Genomic DNA, 9,584 nt, shown 5'->3' with positions numbered 1-9,584 from the left:
GCCCAGCTCCCAGTGGGAGTCAATAGATGCCAGGTGCTTTACTCCCATCTGTGCTTTTTTGAAATCTGCCCGGAAAGTGAGAGGTCTCAGATTCAGACCACTTTCCTGGCACTGAATAGAAGAACTCTGCCTCCAGTATGGGAGAGATAGAAAGAGAGAAAAGTAATGTCACCGTGATATCCCTCTGTACATGCAGAGTGAGACACAGTGGTGGCGGAGGGGGACACAATAGCACGCCCAGTCTTTATGCAGCACTTTTTTCCCCGACAAAGCTAACATTGGTTTTACTGTTAAGCCAGCTTTTGCTGTCTGTACTTTAGGATTCCTATTTCTACTGAAGCCAGTGGGAATTTAGCCTGTCTGTAGGGCTCAGATTGTGAACAGTTCCCTACAGGTAATTGACACTCTAATAATCTAATCCAGGGGTGGAGAACCTAAGGCCCATGGGCCGGATGCAGCCTCCAGCCCCTGAGGCTCGGGGCTCCTCCCCCCCCAGAATTGGGAACATCAGCTCCCACACTCTTGATGCCTGATCTAAGATTGTTTACATTTCTAATTACCTGCCATTAGGGTTGACAGGTTCTTTGTCCCAGGATCAGGCCCAGTATTCAATTATTCTATGGTTGGAAACCCTGATGTGCACAGTTTCAACACTCACACTATAGAAACTCTTGTATATTTACAAATATAGTTTATTAATACTGTTAGCACAGTCACAAACACCCTTATTTCATAAAATAGGGAATGTACGTCCATATTTCCATACCATATACTTACATCATTCCTTCTAGAACAATCTGAAGTGTTAGCCCATCATCTTTCTCATTATCTTCACTTTCGCCATCATCACCAAGGGCCATCATTCTGGCCTTTCTCAGGACTACACCTTCTTCTCCCTGTTGCCCCTAGGTGGGGGTTCCACTTTTATACTAGCTGACACTGACATGTTTGATGCAGATTCAGTAGGACAGGGGTTCTCAAACTTTGTGATACCACAACCCTCCTCTAAGTTGCTCATGACCCTCTGGGGGGTCGGGACCCACAGTTTGAGTAATGCAGAAGTAGGGGATGTTTCTAATGTTGAAGTGTCCTTTTCCTATAGGTCAATGTAGCATTGCTCTCAACTTATTATCATATACGTTAATTCGTTACCATGGGCTTTTGTGGTCATCTATCACATCCTGTGTCCTGATTACTCAACTTAGCCTGAACCAATTATTTTGGGACTTTTATATAATGATGCATCTACTGAAACTGAGGGTATTTTTCCTACCATCCTATGTGGTTGAAAGGTCCCAGACATAAGTTCCCCTTTTCAGTCCCAGAAAACCATAAACAAGCTATGACCTGTATCTGGGTGAGACCATGTCTCAACCACAGAAATCGGCTAACCTTAGCTCCTGCTGATCTTGCAAACGGCCTGTTACAGCCTGGACCAAAGATAAAATATAGCCCCATATTACTTGACCTGGACTGTGAGCTTATGTGTGTTTTTTCATTCGAGTGCAACTCTGCCCTCTAATTGGCTGTAATGCAGACATGGCACTCATTGGAAAGTGCATTCAGAGGCTGAATCATTTTGTTATACCCTAGAGCAGCAATCACTGTACTGCAGGGAACCCGATTCACCAGACAGCCCTTGGCCTGGGCTGGGCTGCACTACACCCTTTCCGCTCCTATGCCGAATGGAATCTGGACTGCCACATGGCCCAGTCAGTGCCTGGCACCAGCAGGCTTGTGGTTGTCTGTGTGGGGGAAGGCAAGCAGCATATGCACACAGTTAGGTACAAGCAGCAGGACCACTAATTTGGGGCTCTTGCTAGACTCTTATTTACAAATATGCCCTGGCCCCAGCTAAGAAAGGGCACGGACCTGTACCCAGGTGGGTCAATAGCAAAGCCCCTCAAGGAGTTGAGTGCTGCTCTGCTCAGTGGGCCTTCACAAACTGCAATGGGCAGACATAAGGCCTAGTGTATTGCACCTTAACCCAGACATCAGTCAAACTAACACAAAGGGCCTGTGGGAATGCTGAGAGCAGCTTTGCAACACCTGCCTCCCACTCCCCTGAGTGTAGCCCTCTGGCCAGGTAGATATGCCACCCCACTCCCCCCAGTTGCTCCAGTCTGAGGCACTGGGCGGGCAGGGCACATTGTGCTGCAGACCAACCTCTAGCAGATTTCTTGCATTACAACTCTTAACATTTACCTAATTAATGTAAATTAACACAACCATATTATTAGCATGATAGGCAAATAACTTCATAGGCTACAACCCCCATCCCCCCATTGGGGTGATGATCGGAAGAAAAGAACCCCATCACACTAAGGATGGAATGGATACTGGTGTGTGATTGTTAAGAATTGGTCGTTCTCAGCATAGGGCACCCTCTCTGCAGGAGTCTTTTATCTTAGTTGAACCATAAACGATGATAACAATTAATTTTGAAGCTCTGACTGAAGTTCCAAACACATTACATGTACAGATGTCCGTAACCAAACTTAGGGTTTTCTTTGGCTATTAGTTTATATAAAACGTATCTAATTAGATATTATAAAAAATATCCAAATCAGATATACGTAAAGGGAACATACAGAAACCTGTTGGAGAACACTGCAATCTACCTAATTACTCTTTAAAAGATCTCCAGGTAGCTGTCTTGTCACAAACCAATTCTACAAGCCAAATACACAGAGAAGCGTTGGAATTACAATTCATCCACAAATTCAATTCTCACACTGATAACCTCCTTAATCGAGATAACAGATGGCTGGGACATTATCAACCTAACATTCAATGAAGGTGCCAACAGCTCTTTGTCTGTGTAGATTCTTGCCTTAGTACCCTTCCTCTGGGAGACAGACCCATATTCTCCTATAGACAACCACCTAACCTCAAGATGATTCTTACCAACAACCACAGGACATACCACACTAATACCAACCCTGGTACCTTCCCTTGCAACAAACCCCGTTCCCAGCTTTGTCCACATATTCACTCTGCTGATACCATTATTGGACCTAACCAAGTGAGTTATAAGATCAAGAACATATATTCCTGCTCATCCAAAAATATAATTTATGCTATCATGTGCCGAAAGTGTCCGTCTGCTATGTACATTGGACAAACGTCTCAGACACTTCGCCAAAGGATCAATGTCCACAAAACAGATATTAGACAGGATCACAAAGAAAAAACAGTTTCTTGCCATTTCAGCCAGAAAGGATATTGTCTCAACGACTTGATTACCTGCATCCTGCTTCAAAGGCCTTTTAAGAATACACTTGAAAGAGAATCCTCTGAACTGTCATTCATGCTCAAATTCGACACTTTACACTTAGGTTTGAACAAAGACTCTAATTATCTTACCCATTACAAAGATAGATTCCCCAATTATCACCTCTAATATCATTAGCTCACAGACATTTACCTTCCCCTCCTGCCCCCATTCCCCTTCTGTTCTGAAAGTTGATTTGTCCTTTCATATGTGTTCATTTTTTTAAACTGTATCCTTTGGTATATATGGTTGTGACAATTTTCTTCCACTATTTGATCTGAGGAAGTGGGTCTGGCCCACGAAAGCTCATCAACTAATAAACCATCTTGTTAGTCTTTATAGTGCTACATAGTCCTGTTTTTGGTTTCAGCTATACCAAACTAACATGGCTACATTTCTATCACTATTCTACCCTTCCTATCTAATTGCTATCCTATGATCCTTATCTACTTCTTTTAACTATCCAATCTTTAGGTGCTTGTAGGTTACAAGTTCTGCCTACTTGTGTTTCCCTTTGATATTTTCATACCCTCTGCTTCTTGTTTCCTGACCCCTTCTTTTTTTTCCCTTCACCCCTTTCCTTTCTCCCCTATTTATTTTGGGCCTGAACTTCCTAAACTCAAAATTCTGGTAATCTGGGGACATGGGCTATCTGCACGAAAGCTCATGGTACCATCTACATGTTTTGTTAGTCTATAAAGTGCTACCAGACCATTTGTTGTTTTTTATATTACTACATAGCTAGAAGTTTCATAGGATAGCTGAGTTAGTCTGTACAGGATTAACTTAAAAAACAACAAATGGTCTGGTAGCACTTTATAGACTAACAAAATATGTAGATGGTATCATGAGCTTTTGTGGGCACAGCCCACTTTTTCAGATGTTGTGAAGTTGATGGATTTCCACTCCATATGGCTGAATGCAGTGCCTTGAAGAAGTGGACTGTGCCCACAAAAGCTCATGATACCATCTACATGTTTGGTTAGTCTATAAAGTGCTACCAGACCATTTGTTGTTTTTTAAGTTTATCCTGTACAGACTAACTCGGCTACCCCCTGAAACTTCTGAACATGCAAGGCACTGCATTCAGCCATATGGAGTGGAACTCCATCAACGTCATGAACAGCTGAAGAAGTGGGCTGTGCCCATGAAAGCTCATGATACCATCTACATGTTTTGTTAGTCTATAAAGTGCTACCAGACCATTTGCTATATTTTAAGTTTACATAGGCAGAGTTCACCATTTGGAGGTTTCTTAACTGCCTTTACATGGTTTAAACACTGGGAATCTGCATTTAATTGTCAAGGTATTTTTCCAAATATGATACTGTGGCTGCTGCAGAGGGAGAGTCATGCTGTTAGCTTCCTGTTGTTGTGAGCTGGTTTAGGTTTGAGTCCCCTCTATGTATTTTGGGTTGTTGCTGAGTACCTGTAAAGACATGCCCCTTTCCAGATTCAACATGGTCATTTACTAACTTTGAATTCCACTTGTTTTTCTTTAAACTATTTTTAAACAACTTTCTAAATGACACAATTTTTATAAACTCAAAATTTTGTTCCAATATAGACATGAACACCCTCCTTCTTTGTTGGCGCCGGTGAGTCCTGTGTCAAATCTGACTCACTCATATTTTAAAATGGCTTTTCTAAACCACTTTACCACAATACTACAACTCTTTTTTGACCTAAGATCAAGAATCGGCTTGCTCGAAAAGCATCCTTTCTCTAAGCGAATACCCAAATTATCACCCCAGACTGTCTCACTATTACTTTAAAGAAAAAGTTCCAAAATAGAAGGACAGGGGGTATGTGTACTCTTTCCTTGAAAGCCAATCTGCTAGCGAATTGAGAGGGTCAAACCACCATCTGGTAGGTCCATGAGTGTTGAGGAAACCACTCTGGCTGACTGGGGGCCGCTGAGGGGACTAACAACAGAAGGGGAAAAAACCCAGGCAAGGGTTTTCCCGGGCACTGGCTGTTGGCTCCATGCCCACAAAACCAGCTTCCCCACCATCACACAGGACAGGTTATCGGATCTGGGCACAACCACTTATCAATAAGTAATTATTGGCCAATTAACAAAATAACAACTCCCTTTTAACACGTGTATAAAGGAATCCCCTACTTGTGAGAGTCTAGTGACTAGTCAATAATACTCAAGGAGGATGCCCTCAAAACGCCACGAGGGGTCCTTTCATAATTACTGTATTACAATGGCAATATCCTCAGGGAACTAATGGGTAGGAGACAAGTAGTCACTCACAAGGCATGCCAAATTAGTTTTATTGTCAAGACCTTGGGTGCCCCTTGGTATCTATACCTACTGCTTCCCCAGGATAACATATTCCCTTGATTGCAAAATTAATCAGTTAAGAAAAATAGAAGTAAGGTAAGAAAGATAAGGCTACACTATTCCCCGTGGGGACAAAATCTACTACCCGGACCCTCCCAAGGCTCTGGTATGTGACGAGAACGTGGGGAGTGTCTTTCTCCTTCTCAGTGGGAGGTACATCCATGACAGGTTTGTTTGGTTGGTTTTTTTTTTTTTTTTTTTTTTTTTTTTTGCTTTTACTTGTGTGAGGTCCCTGCTTGATTTTTTTGTGGGTCAGTAATCTCTCACTCAAAAAAGGGTTCACCACCCTTGGAGTATGGCTGTGGTTGAGAGGAAGGTTTAAAGAATCCACAGGATTTTGGAGCTATAAGGGAAGGGAAAGGAGGATTGAGCAACTTTTTAATTTTTTTTCCTTTCTGGGCTATATGCAGGGGAGCTGCCTGCCTGCCTGCCCAGGCCCAAGGGGGTGTGGCTCCATGCTCTGGGAGGGGATAGGGGCCTCAGGCAGAAGGGGTGGGAAAGCCAGACTTCCATACCACTCAGCGCATGTGGCGTTCCCCTCAGCCCTTAGAGCCACATGGAGTGCACAGTGCTCCAGTGGTGATTTAAAGGGCCTGGGGCAACAGCTGCAGCAGCTAGGAGACCTGGGTCTCTTTGAATCACCAATCTCTGGGGCAGCCACTCCATTGGTTCCCCCTGCCACGTCAGCAGACCTGGGACATATGTAACTTGCCAAAGACCATTTTCTTAGAAACAGTAGACTGCTACGCATGTATTGGCTGTGTGCTCAGTTCAGACTGATTTGCCTTTCTCTGTATTCACACACAAACCCCTTTCTCAGTCTGAGACTCCTGACACCTCCAGCAGCCCCACAGGGTTCATAGACTTCAGTGGAGCGACTTCAGGAATACAGTGCCACTCCGCACTTGAGCAAGGACTATCCCAGACTAGCTCCGGCGACTGAGCTAGCACAGGGTACCAGTTGCAAAGGCTGAGGTCAAATCCTTGTAGCTCATTGAATTGCCTCTGTGCTCTGGCTCTGGTGACAAGTTTTGAGACCCCTGGCCCTTGGCTGAGTCAAGCAGTGTCCCAGCCCATGCAGAATCAACTAATTGCATTTCACTCATGGGCTCAGGATTTTCTGACACACACGCATCATTGAAAGTGTTATGTAATGAGGACCTTTTCCTAATGTGGTTATAGGTCAAATCTTTTACTTTGACATAGCTGGGCAAAGCAAGCCAAAAGGTCCCTCCAGGATAGACCTTGACTGGTTAAACTGAGGTAAAAGATTAATCTAGGTGAAAGGTCAGGGTTAGGTATAGGATTGCTAACTTTCTAAACACATAAAACTGAACATGCTTGTGTTGCCTCCTGCCCTACCCCTTCCCAGAGGCCCCATTCCACATTCACACCATCTCCCCCCCCCCTCTGTCACTCATTCTCCCCTTCCTCTCTCATTTTCACCAGGATGGGGGAAGGAGCTGGGCTGCAGGAGGGAATGAAGGTTCTGGTAGGAGTTGCAGACTCTGGCATGGGGCTGGGGTGAAGGGTTTGGGGCGTAGAAAGGGACTGTGTGCTGGGACTGAGGAGTTTGGAGTGTGGGAAGGAGTTCTGGGTTGGGCCAGGGTTGGAGTGCAGGAGGGGGTTGTGGGCTCTGGGGTGCAAGAGGAGGCTGAGGGCTGGGATAGGAGGTTGGGGTGTGGGGTTCAGGCTCTGAGAGGGAGTTTGGGTGCAGGAAGGGGGATTGGAGTGTGGATAGGGGATTGGGGTTCAGGCTCCGGCTGGATGGTACTTATCTCAGGTGGCTCTGGTTCAGTGGGGGTAAGGCAGGCTCCCTGCCTGCCCTGGCCCCACTCACCTCCCAGAAGCAGCTGACATATCCTGCTTCTAAGCAGAGAGGCCTGGGAACTCGGCATGCTGCCAAAGCCTGCAGGCATCACCCCTTGCACTGCTCCAGTGGCTGCAGTTCCCAACCAATGTGAGCTGCAGAGCCGGTGCTCAGGGTATGGGCAGCTCATGGGGCCCCCTAAGGCCATTCCTGTGCTCAGGAGACAGACATGCCAACTGCTTCTGGGAGCCATGCGGAGCCGGGGCACGAAGGGAGCCTGTCTTAATCTCGCTGCACCACTGACCAGACTTTGAATGGCCCAGATAGCAGTGCTGATTAGAGCTATCAGGATCCCTTATTGACTGGGCATTCCGATCGAAAACTGGAAGCCAGGTAAACCTAGTTAGGTAACATGTGGGAGTTAATCCTAGTCCAACAGCCATATTTCCTGATGAAACAAAGTGTACAACTATGAGGCAATTATGCAACAGATGCTTAGAATGGATTTTTCTCCCTAAAATATTAATATAAAAAGTACCCATAAAATAGACCCAGAAAATATAAACCAAAACACATAAATATACACAAAACTCTTTCTAATACAATCTTGTGAATGTATCCAGCCAGGTTATCAGCTGTCAAGGGGATGCCATTTCTTCCACTCAAAAAGTATTCTTAATCTTTGCCACAGCTAGGTACAAACTTCTTAGCAACTCTGTTAGTATCTTGCCCAGGTCTTCTGACAGGGATGGGGGCAAGAGGAGTAACTGCCTGAGGGCCTGGCAATTCTAAAGGGCTTGGGGCTCTTGGCAACCACTGCTGCTCCGGCGACAGTGGCAGTGCCTGGAGCCCTGGGCCCTGTGAATCTCTGCTGGAGTGCTGCATGCCATGCTCCCGTGGCTCTAAGGAGTGGGGGGTGAGAGGAGGTGCCAAGCTCTTGGTGACACTGAGGGCTGGCTGCCCCAGCCCTGCCCCTTCATCTGAGGCCTTACCCCTTCAGGGTGCACAGAGCTGGTCCCCATCACCTTGCCCAGGGGCCTGGCGTGGCTGTTGGCTCCCTTGATCTTGTCCTTCCTGTTTTTCAGAGAACTTGAAGTATTTAATTATCCAAATTGCCTTAAAGTCAATCATATCCTGTAGGTTCTTTCTGAAAAGTGTGCATTCACATACACAATCCAGGGACACTAATGGATTATAGTGCTTAATACCTGAAGAAGGCAGAACCATCAGACTTTAAGATTACAAAAGAGAGGATAGAAATATCTCATGCACAGATTTTACTTGATACTTTAATGTAGAGTAAATGGGCTTGTAAACATCAATAACATTATAATTTTATGCTGGCAACTGATAGAAGTGTCTCATTAAAATCTGACAAAGCTTTTCTGGGGATGGGAGAAATGAACATTATTTTATTTGTAATAAAGTATTTGGTTAAGCTACATACAATTCAATACACAACTCAGGTGCTGGAGTAGAAGGCAGCTTGCTATTATTCAAGTCCATATGGAATTGGCAGGTGTTGTTGGAATCCTTATTTCCCAGCTGGGCAGCCTGCACAGTTTGGTGTTCTTTGGACTTTTGCCTTCCTCTGTTGCCTTATGCAGTGAATATTACGAGGCAGCTTATAGGCAGCTCTCTAAATTCAAACCTTTCATTGAAATTGGAGAGTTCCACTTTTTTCATAGCTGCCAAGGAGAGAGGGTTAGGTGGGCCATTTGGCCCCAGACACAGGAGACAAAGGGGCCTCAAATTTTGACATTTTTCTACCAAGTTATTTCCATTTATTATACACATGGGCTACGTCTAGACTGACATGATTTTCCGCAAATGCTTTTAACGGAAAAGTTTTCCGTTAAAAGCATTTGTGGAAAAGAGCATCTAGATTGGCAGGATGCTTTTCCACAAAAGCACTTTTTGCGGAAAAGCGTCTGTGGCCAATCTAGACGCACTTTTGCGCAAAAAAGCCCCGATCACCATTTTCGCGATCGGGGCTTTTTTGCGGAAAACAAATCTCAGCTGTCTACACTGGCCCTTTTGCGCAAAAGTTTTGCGCAAAAGGGACTTTTGCCCGAATGGGAGCAGCAGAAATCTGCAAAAAGCACTGATTTCTTACAGTAGGAAGTCAGTGCTTTTGCGGCACTTCA

Source organism: Pelodiscus sinensis, chromosome 5, assembly GCF_052426305.1.
Source record: "Pelodiscus sinensis isolate ZL-2025 chromosome 5, ASM5242630v1, whole genome shotgun sequence".
NCBI lineage: Eukaryota > Metazoa > Chordata > Testudines > Trionychidae > Pelodiscus > Pelodiscus sinensis.
The sequence above is the reverse complement of the archived record's forward strand: the minus strand, read 5'-3'. Positions refer to the sequence as shown.